Genomic DNA, 16,414 nt, shown 5'->3' on the forward strand with positions numbered 1-16,414 from the left:
GCAAACCTTCCCCATTCCTCTCACCTTCCCTCTGGACTCTTGGCAATTCAGCAGTTACTACTCTGAAATGTCTCTTACATTGCTATGGGATAGTGTGGAACCATCTGTTATCTTGCTACACACACTTTCAAATGTTCCAATGTTTATGAATTATTTCCCCAACTAGACATCAAGTTCCTTGAAGACCAAGACCATTCCTTAAATTTTTCTGTATCTGCAACAACACTTTACACATTGCGAAGCCCTCAAAGCCTTCAGGGGATGCTTTTGAAGTTTTCTGTTCATCAGAATGATTGCAGAGAGTCAGTGAACTTAGAGGAGAAGATCTCAGGGAAAGAAAAAAGTCCAAAGTTGCTATTAGGATAAAGTGCAAACTCCTTTCATAGGATGACATACAGGGTTCTCTAACACCATACTTACCTGCCACTCACCAACCCCCCTCGATCTCTCACCTCTACAGACGACTGCACCAAACACCCACACTCTGTTGTTTTGAGTCTAACACATCTTACCTCTCTCACCCAATGGGCTCCTGCCCATTCTTCAAGACCAAGCTCAAGACCTCTTCTTTGAAGCTTTCCTCAACTCCGGCCTAGTTAAGGGACCTCCTGACTACCTTCCTCTGAACTCTCAGTACACAGGTCCCAAGCAGCCCATTAACCAGCCCTTAGAGCACTTGAGAGAGAACTCTGATGACTGAATTTAGGTCCCTGATCGTTGCCAAACCCTAACAAAGTTTGCCTTGATGTGACAAACTGCAGAACAGCACTTTCTACTTTCTTGAGCCAACTACCCTAGAAACATCACCATGGTAATTTTACTAACCCTGTATCATCCTTGAAAGCTGGGAAAGAAAAGACAGTGGAACTTTCTTATTTGAAATCTCTTAAATGATACTTCACAACTGACAGTTAAGGAAAGAAGATCATTACCATGAATTCTTTGGTAGAATTCAAAAGTCATGTATGATCTCCGAAATCTGTAAAATGTTAGTGCTGAAGATATGTGTTTCATAAGATGAAAATGCCATTTTTGGTAAGACAGACTTTAATCTAAATTTCTTCATTGGGGTAAATGGTTAAATTAATGATGAGACATCTATATAGTAACAAATTGATGCAAAGCACTTAAAACGTGAGATAGAATCTATATATGAAAAATGTCCACAAGATAATTGTCAAATGAAAAAAAAAAAAAAGAGCAACCTGCAGAATTAAACATACAGTAGAATTTCCATTTGTCTGACATTATTGTGTGTTTGTACACACAAACTATGTTTAGATAACATGTGTCTGGAAGGAGACACACTGGAAGCCTTAACTGCAGTTAATTCCAGAAATAGGGATGGGAAGGTCAGACAAGTTTTCCTATTTGTATTTTACATACTTTTGTCATAGTCTGATTTTTTTCAAGGAGCTGCCACTTATTACTTCTATAATTTAAAAAATATTACATGCTTAAAAAGCTTACAGCTAAAAATGCTCTAAAAAATAAAGTATTAATATTTAAAAACTAAGGAATGATGTACATAAAACAAAAAAGTTTATATACACATGGAAATACATACCTTCTTTTCTTTACTCTGAAATTAGTGAATGAATTTAGCCTTTCTTTTAAATATAGAATTCCAGGATACATCTGGAAGGAGTCTTAGTCAGGAAATAGTTTAGACAAAGTATGACTACTTTGTTTTAAAGACTGGAATTTAGGGGGTTAAAAAAAAAGGGCAAGTAGGGAATACTTAAAAGACTTCCCATAAAATCTGGTGATTGTAATATTCAAATTACTTTAATTTTCTTTAAAAATCATGTCAGTAAATGGTAATGAACTAAATATCTAAATATTAAATATCTAAAATAAGCACTTTGGGGATTACTTTACCTATTAAAAATACTGAATTTCCATAATAATACAACCAGGGTAAATAAAATAAAGAAAAACAAATTAGCCATGAAACAGGGACAAAAGAGAACCACTTGCTTTAAAAGACTTGAGTTGTTTTCCAGGAAGCACCATCTTTTCTCACAGAGCAAAATAAGGAAAAAACAGGCTCGGTGGAAGTTTCCACTCCACTGGCTCTATCATTATGATCATCTGTTCCAAACACACACAAGCCTAAAATTTCCTGTTTTCAAACCATTGTCACCATTTTCTAGCCTGGTGCTATCTGTGCTAACTTTAGCTTAGTAATATAAACAAAAGAATACACCAAAAATAATGCAGAACAATGCCTAGATGTAGGCTAACAACTGCTCCACAAACCTCTTAATAGGAGTTTACATATATTGCCTGGACAAAGACAAAGTAGCTGGACCTGAAACAACTTCATAATAGCAAAAACAACAACAACAAAACCAAATTTTACTCAGAAATCAATACTACAGTACCTGAGGGGAAAAAATCAGGGAATTGTAAGTCATTAATTAAAAGTATGTATCATTTACTTGTAGAAATCACTGTTAAACTGATGTCGACCTCCAAGCCCTGGCATCCGTCCTACAACAAACAAACAAACGAAAGAAGCCACGGCGGAAACTCCTGGGTATTTAACGTACACAAAGCACTTCTTACACCTTTTCTGGGTCACAGGCCACTCGGGGAATCTGATAAAAGCAATGGAACTGTTTCTTAGAAAAAGGCACAGAAATGACATTGTACACAGTTTCAGGGGTCCATAGGACCCCCGCGGCTCACGGTAAGAAAGCCGGAACCAGAACAACACTTCAATACTGGTTACTACAAAGAAGAGTTTGGTAGAGACCTGGGCCCCAACCAGGGAAACCCGTTCCTTCAAGCCCCAAGGGGACGGAGGTCGCCTGGGGCGGTGACTGCTGCACGGGGCAGGGGCAGGGCGCAGGCACTGTCACCTGTGAGGGCTCCTTCCTGGAGCTCATCACATTCTCAACGTCAGGGCTGCAAGGGCAACTCTGACTCTGGGGCTTTTCTGGCTTCCTTCCCCTGACCAGGAAGAGGCTGAAAGGGGCAAGGGCCTGGCTCTGCAGGTCCAAGAAAAGTCTGCAACATCCTGAGTGGCCGAGGCGAAGGCCTGAGGGACACAGAGCTGAAACCGCACCTGGAAGAAAGACTGCCGGCTAGGGGTTTCCTCTGATCGCCCCTCTTCTCTCCATGATGTGCTTTAAGAGTCAGGAAGCTCATACCAGGATGCAGTCATGGGTGAATGGGGTCAGGGCATCCACTTCACCTCCTGGAGCAGGACTTCAGCCCTGCCTGACAAGGTAGCTGGATTGCCTCGGAGCAGCAGGTGCTCCTGAACTCTAACGGGGACCTGGGACAGTATCTCCTACGGATTTGATATTCTGGACATTCCTTGTCCTGCATGAAACTAAACACAGAGCAGGTAATAAATGCTTGTTGAGTGTAACTGAATTTCAAGACATGCTTACGTGAAAAAAGGGAGACAATAAAAAGCGAAAAAAAGAAAATGTAGTTGGAATCGTACATAATCTGGCCAGTTAGAGATTCAGAAAGGGAGCCACAGCTAGTGTGCACCTGTTTCCTGCGTATTTCCCTAAGAACCCGTGAAGGCAGAGGTAGCACAAAATGTCCAAGCAGATTCTTACCAATCTGGCTAAAAACGGCAAAAGTATGATAAAGGGCTGTGAAGTGTCAACATGAGCTCCAAACATGTCCAGAGTCACTGAGCCATTAATTTCATGTCTAGGAGTCTCATCTAAGGAAATAATGCAGAATGCAGCTAAATACGTGAGCATCAAAATATTCAACACAATATTATTTATATGAGTAAATAACTGAAACGATGGAATATTCAACAATAGGTAGAGTAACCAACCATCGCAGTTTTCCCAGAACCATTCCTGTTTGAGAAAACTGAAAGTTCTATGCCTTGGGAAACCCCTCTGTCCTGAGCAGACCAGTGAGGCTGGTGACAGTAGGAATCGAGTAAGTGAGTTATATGCTCCATCTCCATAAAGCAGTCTGACATAGTCACTAAAATGCTTTTTTTTTACTAAAATGCTTTTGAAAACCATTCTTAGGACTTCTTCCCCCTACTGTTTACAATAATTCCAAAATACTGAGAGATTTTGGCAAGGAACTAATCTTTTCCATTTGGAACAACTGGAAACTGTGAAAGAATGCTGGCAACGCTTTCCTTTCTACTGTCACCTGTCACCTGTGCCAGGTAGAGCGGACTGCTCCGGGGTGGCCCCAACGCCTGGTGCACACTGCTACCTGAGCACCCTCTTCTTCTGGCAGGTCCAGTATCCTTTGTACGGCTGCTTTCTTCCCGCAGATCCTGTTTTATTCCTCTTTACGTGCTGCGCATAGTGCGTAGCATCAAGGTCTTGGTGACCTAAGAGGCGTGAGGACTGTTACCTGAAGAAACGGACTAGCATCTCCTGGTGACTCCAGGGGCTCTGCTGTCCACTAACTGAGTCTCCGCATAAACGGGTGATCCACCAAAGCAACAGGCCTTCTTACTCGGTAAGAGTTCAGCCATAAATCCTACCAAGTCTCCTCTCCAAGGTTCAGTCAACAAAAAGTGAAACTAACTTAATCAAGAGATAACTCAGTATGAACCCCGCCAATGTACAAACCTTGCGAAACTACAACCTCAGACAGTGCCTACGGTATTAGGACTTCCACATATTTTAGTTATGAAATATTACTTGTGGTAGTGGACTTAATTATAGTTAATCCTCTCTCCGCACACACATTCAGTGTCGTTGCACATATGTGTGCCTGTGTAAATGATACTCCAGTGCCCAAGGGCGGAACGTGACGTCACGAGAGAGAATATGGGCAAACTGCCATGTGCTCGAAGCATGATGTCAATTGTACCTTGTTTAACTGAAAAGTAAGGTGTGAGAATTGCAATTAAATGTTACTGCCGAAGTGGTAGGAAGTTGGTATCACATCTTAAAGTCACAAGATCTTCTAGCTCAGACATACATTCTAATTGCCGTTTAGAGCAATGCTGTGCAACGGAACTTTCCGCAACTCGAGAAAGGACGACGCTGGCCCTCACAGCAGCTACTGGCCACACGGCACCATGTAAAACTTGAAAAGTGGCTGGAACAGCTGAGGAACTGATTTTCTAATTTATTTAAGTTAGTCCCCTGCGGCTACTAACTGCTAAATGGACAGCGCAGTCTTACAGTCCATTTGTCTGACTTGCGAGACAGGCAATACCAACCGCTGAAGAGTCTTAGGGTTTAGGCCCATCATGTGTTGTGGTGCGCTGCCATTAGCTGGGCGCCCAGGATGGTGATGATTATGTGAACCTATTTCTTGATTTTACTGTGTTCCACAAACTCACTTTGCCCCACAAATGCATGTCATCTATGTTGTTATTACTATTTGGAAAGGAACATGCTTACTTCAATTGAGATTAAAAAAAAATAGAATACCAATAACAAATCTGGAATGTAAAATGTAAAAAAATTATCTTCCATAAAACCAACAAATTTCTAAACTCTATTTCTTGTTCAGCTATCCAATCCAAAATAATTAATGTTGGAATAGAGCTAGTGTTTTGAGTTTCCAGCAAAACACACAAAAAACGTTCTCATTTTCTGTTCTATGTTTCTTATTGAACATTCACAATTCATAATAAAGTAAAACACGGATACATTGAGACTTGGATCATGGTTCAAAAACAACATTAAGGGAGGGGAGGAGCAAGATGGCGGAAGAGTAGGGTCTCCAAATCACCTGTCTCCACCAAACTACCTAGAAAACCTTCAAATTATCCTGAAAATCTATGAATTCGGCCTGATATTTAAAGAGAGACCAGCTGGAATGCTACAGTGAGAAGAGTTCGCGCATCTATCAAGGTAGGAAGACGGGGAAAAAGAAGTAAAGGAACAAAGGCCTCCAAGGGGGAGGGGCCCCGCGAGGAGCCGGGCTGAGGCCGGGGCGAGTGTCCCCAGGACAGGAGAGCCCCGTCCCGGAGGAGCAGGAGCTGCACCGACCTTCCCGGGCGGAAAGGGGCTCGCGGGGAGGTGGAGCAGGACCCAGGAGGGCGAGGATCTCCTCGAGCTCCCCGGGACAGTAACAGCAACTGCGCGCCCAGGAGAGTGCGCCGAGCTCCCTAAGGGCTGCAGCGCGCACGGCGGGACCCGGCGGGACCCGGAGCAGCTCGGAGGGGCTCGGGCCGCAGCTCCGCGGAGGGGGCTGCGGGGCGGGAGCAGCTCGGAGGGGCTCGGGCAGAGGAAGAGGCTCCGTGCAGAGGGGCCTGCGCGGTTCCAGGAGCAGCTCGGAGGGGCTCGGGCGGTGGCTCCGCGGAGGGGGCTGCGCGGCCCGGGAGCGCGAATCCACCAGCGCAGGCTCCGGAGCACAGGGCGCCGGGACACAGCCCAGGATCCCGCCTCCCCCGGGACAGGCAGAGGCCGGGAGGGCCCAGGACAGCAAGGACGCTCCTGCCCCAGCTGAGCACATCAGCGGCCCCGCCCCGGAGCCTCCAGGCCCTGCAGACGGAGTTCCTGCCGGAGCTGAATCCAGGTTTCCAGAGCTGCCCCGCCACTGGGGCTGTTCCTCCTGCGGCCTCACGGGGTAAACAACCCCCACTGAGCCCTGCACCAGGCAGGGGCAGAGCAGCTCCCCCAACTGCTAACACCTGAAAATCAGCACAACAGGCCCCTCCCCCAGAACACCAGCTAGACGGACAACTCCCAGGAGAAGCCAAGGGACTTAAAGAACACAGAATCAGAAGATACTCCCCGGTGGTTCTTTTTTTTTTTTTTTTTTTTTTTGTTTTGTTTTGTTTTGTTTTGTTTTTGTTTTGTTTTGCTTTTTGATTTGTTTCCTTCCCCCACCCCCTTTTTTCTCCTTTCTTTTTCTTTCTCTTTTTCTTCTTTTTTTTTCCGTTTTTTTTTCTCTTTTTCTTCCCTTTTTTTTTTTTTCTTCTCTTTCTCTTTTCTTTCCTTCTTTCTCTCCTCTCTTTTTCTCTTTTTCCCAATACAATTTGCTTTTGGCCACTCTGCACTGAGCAAAATGACTAGAAGGAAAACCTCACCTCAAAAGAAAGAATCAGAAACAGTCCTCTCTCCCACAGAGTTACAAAATCTGGATTACAATTCAATGTCAGAAAGCCAATTCAGAAGCACTATTATTCAGCTACTGGTGGCTCTAGAAAAAAGTATAAAGGACTCAAGAGACTTCATGACTGCAGAATTTAGAGCTAATCAGGCAGAAATTAAAAATCAATTGAATGAGATGCAATCCAAACTAGAAGTCCTAACGACGAGGGTTAACGAGGTGGAAGAACGAGTGAGTGACATAGAAGACAAGTTGATAGCAAAGAGGGAAACTGAGGAAAAAAGAGACAAACAATTAAAAGACCATGAAGATAGATTAAGGGAAATAAACGACAGCCTGAGGAAGAAAAACCTACGTTTAATTGGGGTTCCCGAGGGCGCCGAAAGGGACAGAGGGCCAGAATATGTATTTGAACAAATTCTAGCTGAAAACTTTCCTAATCTGGGAAGGGAAACAGGCATTCAGATCCAGGAAATAGAGAGATCCCCCCCTAAAATCAATAAAAACCGTTCAACACCTCGACATTTAATTGTGAAGCTTGCAAATTCCAAAGATAAGGAGAAGATCCTTAAAGCAGCAAGAGACAAGAAATCCCTGACTTTTATGGGGAGGAGTATTAGGGTAACAGCAGACCTCTCCACAGAGACCTGGCAGGCCAGAAAGGGCTGGCAGGATATATTCAGGGTCCTAAAGGAGAAGAACATGCAACCAAGAATACTTTATCCAGCAAGGCTCTCATTCAAAATGGAAGGAGAGATAAAGAGCTTCCAAGACAGGCAGCAACTAAAAGAATATGTGACCTCCAAACCAGCTCTGCAAGAAATTTTAAGGGGGACTCTTAAAATTCCCCTTTAAGAAGAAGTTCAGTGGAATAGTCCACAAAAACAAAGACTGAATAGATATCATGATGACACTAAACTCATATCTCTCAATAGTAACTCTGAATGTGAACGGGCTTAATGACCCCATCAAAAGGCGCAGGGTTTCAGACTGGATAAAAAAGCAGGACCCATCTATTTGCTGTCTACAAGAGACTCATTTTAGACAGAAGGACACCTACAGCCTGAAAATAAAAGGTTGGAGAACCATTTACCATTCGAATGGTCCTCAAAAGAAAGCAGGGGTAGCCATCCTTATATCAGATAAACTAAAATTTACCCCAAAGACTGTAGTGAGAGATGAAGAGGGACACTATATCATACTTAAAGGATCTATTCAACAAGAGGACTTAACAATCCTCAATATATATGCTCCGAATGTGGGAGCTGCCAAATATATAAATCAATTATTAACCAAAGTGAAGAAATACTTAGATAATAATACACTTATACTTGGTGACTTCAATCTAGCTCTTTCTATACTCGATAGGTCTTCTAAGCAAAACATCTCCAAAGAAACGAGAGCTTTAAATGATACACTGGACCAGATGGATTTCACAGATATCTACAGAACTTTACATCCAAACTCAACTGAATACACATTCTTCTCAAGTGCACATGGAACTTTCTCCAGAATAGACCACATATTGGGTCACAAATCGGGTCTGAACCGATACCAAAAGATTGGGATTGTCCCCTGCATATTCTCAGACCATAATGCCTTGAAATTAGAACTAAATCACAACAAGAAGTTTGGAAGGACCTCAAACACGTGGAGGTTAAGGACCATCCTGCTAAAAGATAAAAGGGTCAACCAGGAAATTAAGGAAGAATTAAATAGATTCATGGAAACTAATGAGAATGAAGATACAACCGTTCAAAATCTTTGGGATGCAGCAAAAGCAGTCCTAAGGGGGAAATACATCGCAATACAAGCATCCATTCAAAAACTGGAAAGAACTCAAATACAAAAGCTCACCTTACACATAAAGGAGCTAGAGAAAAAACAGCAAATAGATCCTACACCCAAGAGAAGAAGGGAGTTAATAAAGATTCGAGCAGAACTCAACGAAATCGAGACCAGAAGAACTGTGGAACAGATCAACAAAACCAGGAGTTGGTTCTTTGAAAGAATTAACAAGATAGATAAACCATTAGCCAGCCTTATTAAAAAGAAGAGAGAGAAGACTCAAATTAATAAAATCATGAATGAGAAAGGAGAGATCACTACCAACACCAAGGAAATACAAACGATTTTAAAAACATATTATGAACAGCTATACGCCAATAAATTAGGCAATCTGGAAGAAATGGACGCATTCCTGGAAAGCCACAAACTACCAAAACTGGAACAGGAAGAAATAGAAAACCTGAACAGACCAATAACCAGGGAGGAAATTGAAGCAGTCATCAAAAACCTCCCAAGACACAAGAGTCCAGGGCCAGATGGCTTCCCAGGGGAATTTTATCAAACGTTTAAAGAAGAAACCATACCTATTCTCCTAAAGCTGTTTGGAAAGATAGAAAGAGATGGAGTACTTCCAAATTCGTTCTATGAAGCCAGCATCACCTTAATTCCAAAGCCAGACAAAGACCCCGCCAAAAAGGAGAATTACAGACCAATATCCCTGATGAACATGGATGCAAAAATTCTCAACAAGATACTGGCCAATAGGATCCAACAGTACATTAAGAAAATTATTCACCATGACCAAGTAGGATTTATCCCTGGGACACAAGGCTGGTTCAACACCCGTAAAACAATCAATGTGATTCATCATATCAGCAAGAGAAAAACCAAGAACCATATGATCCTCTCATTGGATGCAGAGAAAGCATTTGACAAAATACAGCATCCATTCCTGATCAAAACTCTTCAGAGTGTAGGGATAGAGGGAACGTTCCTCGACATCTTAAAAGCCATCTATGAAAAGCCCACAGCAAATATCATTCTCAATGGGGAAGCACTAGGAGCCTTTCCCCTAAGATCAGGAACAAGACAGGGATGTCCACTCTCACCACTGCTGTTCAACATAGTACTGGAAGTCCTAGCCTCAGCAATCAGACAACAAAAAGACATTAAAGGCATTCAAATTGGCAAAGAAGAAGTTAAACTCTCCCTCTTCGCCGATGACATGATACTCTACATAGAAAACCCAAAAGTCTCCACCCCAAGATTGCTAGAACTCATTCAGCAATTCGGTAGCGTGGCAGGATACAAAATCAATGCCCAGAAGTCAGTGGCATTTCTATACACTAACAATGAGACTGAAGAAAGAGAAATTAAGGAGTCAATCCCATTTACAATTGCACCCAAAAACATAAGATACCTAGGAATAAACCTCACCAAAGATGTAAAGGATCTATACCCTCAAAACTATAGAACACTTCTGAAAGAAATTGAGGAAGACACAAAGAGATGGAAAAATATTCCATGCTCATGGATTGGCAGAATTAATATTGTGAAAATGTCAATGTTACCCAGGGCAATATACACGTTTAATGCAATCCCTATCAAAATACCATGGACTTTCTTCAGAGAGTTAGAACAAATTATTTTAAGATTTGTGTGGAATCAGAAAAGACCCCGAATAGCCAGGGGAATTTTAAAAAAGAAAACCATATCTGGGGGCATCACAATGCCAGATTTCAGGTTGTACTACAAAGCTGTGGTCATCAAGACAGCGTGGTACTGGCACAAAAACAGACACATAGATCAGTGGAACAGAATAGAGAATCCAGAAGTGGACCCTGAACTTTATGGGCAACTAATATTCGATAAAGGAGGAAAGACTATCCATTGGAAGAAAGACAGTCTCTTCAATAAATGGTGCTGGGAAAATTGGACATCCACATGCAGAAGAATGAAACTAGACCACTCTCTTTCACCATACACAAAGATAAACTCAAAATGGATGAAAGATCTAAATGTGAGACAAGATTCCATCAAAATCCTAGAGAAGAACACAGGCAACACCCTTTTTGAACTCGGCCATAGTAACTTCTTGCAAGATACATCCACGAAGGCAAAAGAAACAAAAGCAAAAATGAACTATTGGGACTTCATCAAGATAAGAAGCTTTTGCACAGCAAAGGATACAGTCAACAAAACTCAAAGACAACCTACAGAATGGGAGAAGATATTTGCAAATGACATATCAGATAAAGGGCTAGTTTCCAAGATCTATAAAGAACTTATTAAACTCAACACCAAAGAAACAAACAATCCAATCATGAAATGGGCAAAAGACATGAAGAGAAATCTCACAGAGGAAGACATAGACATGGCCAACATGCATATGAGAAAATGCTCTGCATCACTTGCCATCAGGGAAATACAAATCAAAACTACAATGAGATACCACCTCACACCAGTGAGAATGGGGAAAATTAACAAGGCAGGAAACAACAAATGTTGGAGAGGATGCGGAGAAAAGGGAACCCTCTTACACTGTTGGTGGGACTGTGAACTGGTGCAGCCACTCTGGAAAACTGTGTGGAGGTTCCTCAAACAGTTAAAAATAGACCTGCCCTACGACCCAGCAATTGCACTGTTGGGGATTTACCCCAAAGATACAAATGCAATGAAACGCCGGGACACCTGCACCCCGATGTTTCTAGCAGCAATGGCCACGATAGCCAAACTGTGGAAGGAGCCTCGGTGTCCAACGAAAGATGAATGGATCAAGAAGATGTGGTTTATGTATACAATGGAATATTACTCAGCTATTAGAAATGACAAATACCCACCATTTGCTTCAACGTGGATGGAACTGGAGGGTATTATGCTGAGTGAAGTAAGTCAGTCGGAGAAGGACAAACATTATATGTTCTCATTCATTTGGGGAATATAAATAATAGTGAAAGGGAAAATAAGGGAAGGGAGAAGAAATGTGTGGGAAATATCAGAAAGGGAGACAGAACGTAAAGACTGCTAACTCTGGGAAACGAACTAGGGGTGGTAGAAGGGGAGGAGGGCGGGGGGTGGGAGTGAATGGGTGACGGGCACTGGGTGTTATTCTGTATGTTAGTAAATTGAACACCAATAAAAATAAATAAATAAATAAAAAAAAAAAAAAAAAAAAAAAAAAAACAACATTAAGAACCAGAGGAATAGCACTGAAGTGTTACAAAAACAAATTTCAAATTTCCATAATTACATTTATACATAATAAGCCAAAATAACGCTTAGTACAATTTTCTTCTAAACATAAAACTCACACCAAAGCTTCTAGAACAAAAGAAATGTGGCATTGGAAGTTTTCCTTAGGATGACACTTCCAAATACATAAATTATGCATTCTGGAGACACCAACTATGAAATATAGCAAGTTCAAGATGCAAGGAAGAATAACCTCATGCAAAGAGGGGAACTAACTGCAAAGTTGAACATGTACAAAAATTACTCCAAGATAATGAAATCAGGAAGATCTCTGATGCAAACGTGGGAGCTTCAGCCCGGGTACTGCTGCTGCTGACCCCCTGCCCCTTCCCCACCACGACAGAGGGGGTGTCGCTCTTCCCTAAAGCATCATTCTTTGAGTGAAGTCACTTTTTCATTCATGCTACATGCAGACAATGATCTCATCATATGAGAAAAGCTGTTAGTCATTTACTACTTTTTGTTTTCAATGGTTCAGTGCTCCCCTGCCCATTCTGTGGAGTGCTGGCCCTAAAAAGGAGCCCAGCTTTCTTGTTTCTGTCAACTTTCTATCTCTCCCTCTATACCACTCAAGCCTCATAACCTTCGACCAATAGGAAATAGATACAAGGGGCTGAAAACAACAGTGACTTTAAGGATTTGTGTATGAGGATTTAATGCTTGAAGACTAGGAGAGAAAGGCTGGAGAAGGAGAAAATGACTAGCTATTTCTGCCAGAGGAATAGCAGTGCCATTTGCAGCACCCAACTCGTCTTCAACTCCAAGCAAAACTGTTACCCAAGTTATACAGTTCATAAATGCTTAAAAATTATGTGCCTTATGCAGAATCGTACAGATATAGATACACCCCAATACACAGTCGACGCAAGATAACTTCTTACACTTATCTGCTTTAAATATGTTAGAAACCCTATGAGACAATCAGAGTCATTCACAAAGTGCCGGCATCTGAGGTAACAGACGACAACTGACTGTGTCTGACTTGCCAACTTGAAAGTTCACTAAAGTCTGTAAAAGCTAAAAATAACCACACAAACATGTTTACAGCATTTTGAAACGACAGGATCCACACTGTCTTCTAAATATAAACCTTGAGTTCGGAGCACAGGGATTGGCTTTGGGTTTTCAGGGACGTCATCAGGACATCCCACACTTCACCACAGAAATTCACATTTCAGTATTTTACTTTAAATATGCAATTGGTGGTATTTAACTAGAGTGAAGGAGGAGTGGATTTGGAATGGGGGAGATGAGCAGAAGAGGAAAAGACGTGGCACCTCTTCCCCCATTTAATTAGAGAGAGGGCTTCAGAATACCACAAACCCCCAACTCTTGATGGTGGGACGTGACCTTCTGAGAGAGGATATCCTGTCTGTATTTTTCCACTCAATCTATCCATTCTCCAATCCAATCTCTTACCCCTTCCTCATTCCTGAGACTATAGATGCTGCTGCAATAGATAAATGTAGACCGGAAGTCAAGTGGAATATACACACATCTGGAAAAGTCCCAGCTGCTACATGAATACAGGCATGTTGAAGGAAACTATTTTAATTTTCATTCTATTCCTTAAAAAAAAGTGAGATAATTCTAAATCACTAATCATTAGGGAAATGCAAATCAAAGCCACATTGAGGTATCATCTCACACCAGTCAGAATGGCTATTATCAAAAACACAAGAAATAACAAATGCTGGCAGGGATGTGGAGAAAATCGAACCCTCGTGCACTGCTGGTGGGAATGCAAACTGGTACAGCCACTATGGAAAACAATATGGAGGTTCCTCAAAAAAAGCTAAAAACAGAAGTGCCAGATGATCCAATAATTTCATTGCTGGGTATTTACCTGAAGTCAATGAAAACACTAATGCACCCCTATGTTTATTGCAGCATGATTTACAATAGTTGAAATATGGAAATAACCCAACTGTCTATGGATAGACAAGTAGATAAAGAAGATGTGGTGTAGGGATGCCCGGGGGGCTCAGCAGTTGAGCATCTGCCTTTGGCTCGGGGCATGATCCTGGGAGTCCCGGGATCAAGTCCCACATGGAGCTCCCTGCATGGAGCCTGTGTCTCTGCCTCTCTCTGTGCCTCTCATAAATAAATAAATAAATAAAATATTTTTTTTAAAAAAGAAGATGTGGTATGTATGTATTCCATTGTGTATATGTATATACACAATGGGATATTTCTCAGCTATAATAAAGGATAAAATCTTCCCATTTGTGAACACATGGATGAATCTAGAGGGTATCATGTTGAGTGAAATATGCCAGGCAGAGAAAGACAAACACCATATGATTTCATCTATATATGAAATCTGAAAAACAAACAACAGTAACAGCAACAACAAAGAGAAAAAGATACTCATAACAAAGAACAAGCTAGTGGTTGCCAAAAGGGGAGGGGGTGCAGATGGGCAAAATGGGTGAAGGGGATTAAGAGGCACAAACTTCCAGTTAAATAAGTCACAGGGATGAAAAGTGCAGCATAGGGAATATAGTCAATAATACTACTGTAATACACTTATTTAGTGAGCATTCTGTAATGTATATAATCCGTGAATCACTATGTTATACATCTGAAACTAATTTACTATTATAACTACTGTATTTCAATTAAAATTTAAAAATTAAAAAGTCAAATACTTCACTTGTGTTAGGCATCATAACCTGAAGACATTCTTGAAATAAATACTTCCACTTCTTAGCCATTTAAATGTTTATTCTTTAAAAATTAAAAGATTAGGCAATCTACTTATAGATTATCATCTACCATGAACAAAGGATATTTGCTCCAAAAACAGCGGGAAAGTTGAGGAGAAACAAAGTACCTCTCATGAAAATCTGACTGGCTTTAAAAATGAAATGGAACCAAAAGCACCCCTCTGTATTTTGTTGAGTAACTGACCATGAAACGGCAGAGCAAGGAGATTTTCATTTAAAGATTCAGATTATGTAACCGTAGGCTGGCTGAAGTAAACGACTTTTTGGTAACTAAGATGTAACTCTTGGAGGAGCAAAGACAATGGAAGAATAAAAAGCACAACATCTTCAGCCGTCTTCCTAGACACGGCACGGACTTAAGAGGAAGGTCTTGTGGTCTCACTCACTCAACAACTGAAGTCCCCATTCCAACCCCACTTGGCATTCTCCTCTTCATGAGCACTTTGGAAAAACAAACAAACCGGAAATAAAAACTGTCCGGCACTGTGGCCATCAAGAAGCTCTTCTGCTTCCTCTGGTCCTAGTTCTTCCTTCCCATGGCTTAGAGGGCAACCCTAACTTACCCTTTGTTACACTCAGTCTCGTAGGCTCTCTCGTGTCACTGCTCTCAACCCAACACATCGAATGGCTGACAAAGAGGAGGAACTTAGTGTGGTGACTGAATAAACGAGCGAGGGTCTGCACGTACGAGGGGAACCATACAGGGATCATTACAGTCATCAACAGATGATGGTTACGTGGTTTGAGGGTAGAAACACGCTATAAAAGCAAAACAAACACTAGGACAATGAACTGATTAAAAGTTATCATTAAACTTGTATAAATATGTTTACACTTTGAACGTAGAAACAAGCATACGAAAAGCCACTTTAGATACTACTACATGAAATACAACTACACAGAAGAACTTTCACCCCAGGAATCCAGAAGGAGTAGCAAACACAGGGCCTACGGTTATAGTGAATGTGACGCACTGGTATGGGTTTCTCCTCCACTCTTTCGTCTGCCCCCTAGTGGAGTCCTTGTAAACAGAGAAAACAAAAAAAGGCACATACCACAAAAATGGGGAAAAAAACCAAAAACACACAAATGGAAAAAAACAGAACAAAAACAAAACAAGGCAGCAAGCCCTTACTCTGGACTTCTACAAATCAGTGACTCGAGGACAGCACGTTAGCTTATGAACTCCTCTTAAACACATGTTCCAAAGACAAAACTTCTATCAACAACCTAGGTAGGTTCACTATTTCCGTGAGCACCTTTGGACTTCTAATCATTGCCTTTTAAGGAAGAGTCAGCTTCTGTAAATTGAATCTAGGTAGCATACGGCTTCCTTAGTATTTCAGAAGACAAACAACTTACTTCCAACTGCTAGCTTCTAAGCTGACATGGCCTGGCCACTCTTGTTTTTCGGATGTCTGAGGCATAAATAGCTAAAACAAAATCATTTCTGAAACAAAGATTCTGGAGAACTATCGATTTACATCCACAGTACTTCAAGTCAAGGAACAACAGGTAAAGTGAGAGAGACCGTGGTTCAGTGATGGCGTGATGGTGTGGCTGAGTGACTCCTCTCAAAAAGCATGCTTATCTCCGTGGGCATCTCTCCGTCTAGAGAGGAGTGT

General features: G+C 41.6%; 1 protein-coding gene across 7 annotated transcripts in view; it reads right to left on the minus strand.

Annotated features, from left to right (window-relative positions):
- The window catches only part of GAB1 (GRB2 associated binding protein 1), a 121,879-nt gene that overhangs the window by 45,368 nt on the left and 60,097 nt on the right, over positions 1-16,414 (minus strand). The window contains exon 1 of one of the 7 annotated variants that reach the window (XM_038564547.1): positions 513-628. The exons of the other annotated variants lie outside the window; for them this stretch is intronic. The gene's annotated coding sequence lies outside the window, so the exon portion shown is untranslated. Of the gene's footprint in view, positions 1-512; positions 629-16,414 lie in introns of those variants that run through there. 7 annotated transcript variants of the gene reach the window in all.

Source organism: Canis lupus, chromosome 19 (genome assembly GCF_011100685.1).
Source record: "Canis lupus familiaris isolate Mischka breed German Shepherd chromosome 19, alternate assembly UU_Cfam_GSD_1.0, whole genome shotgun sequence".
Classification (NCBI taxonomy): Eukaryota; Metazoa; Chordata; class Mammalia; order Carnivora; family Canidae; genus Canis; species Canis lupus.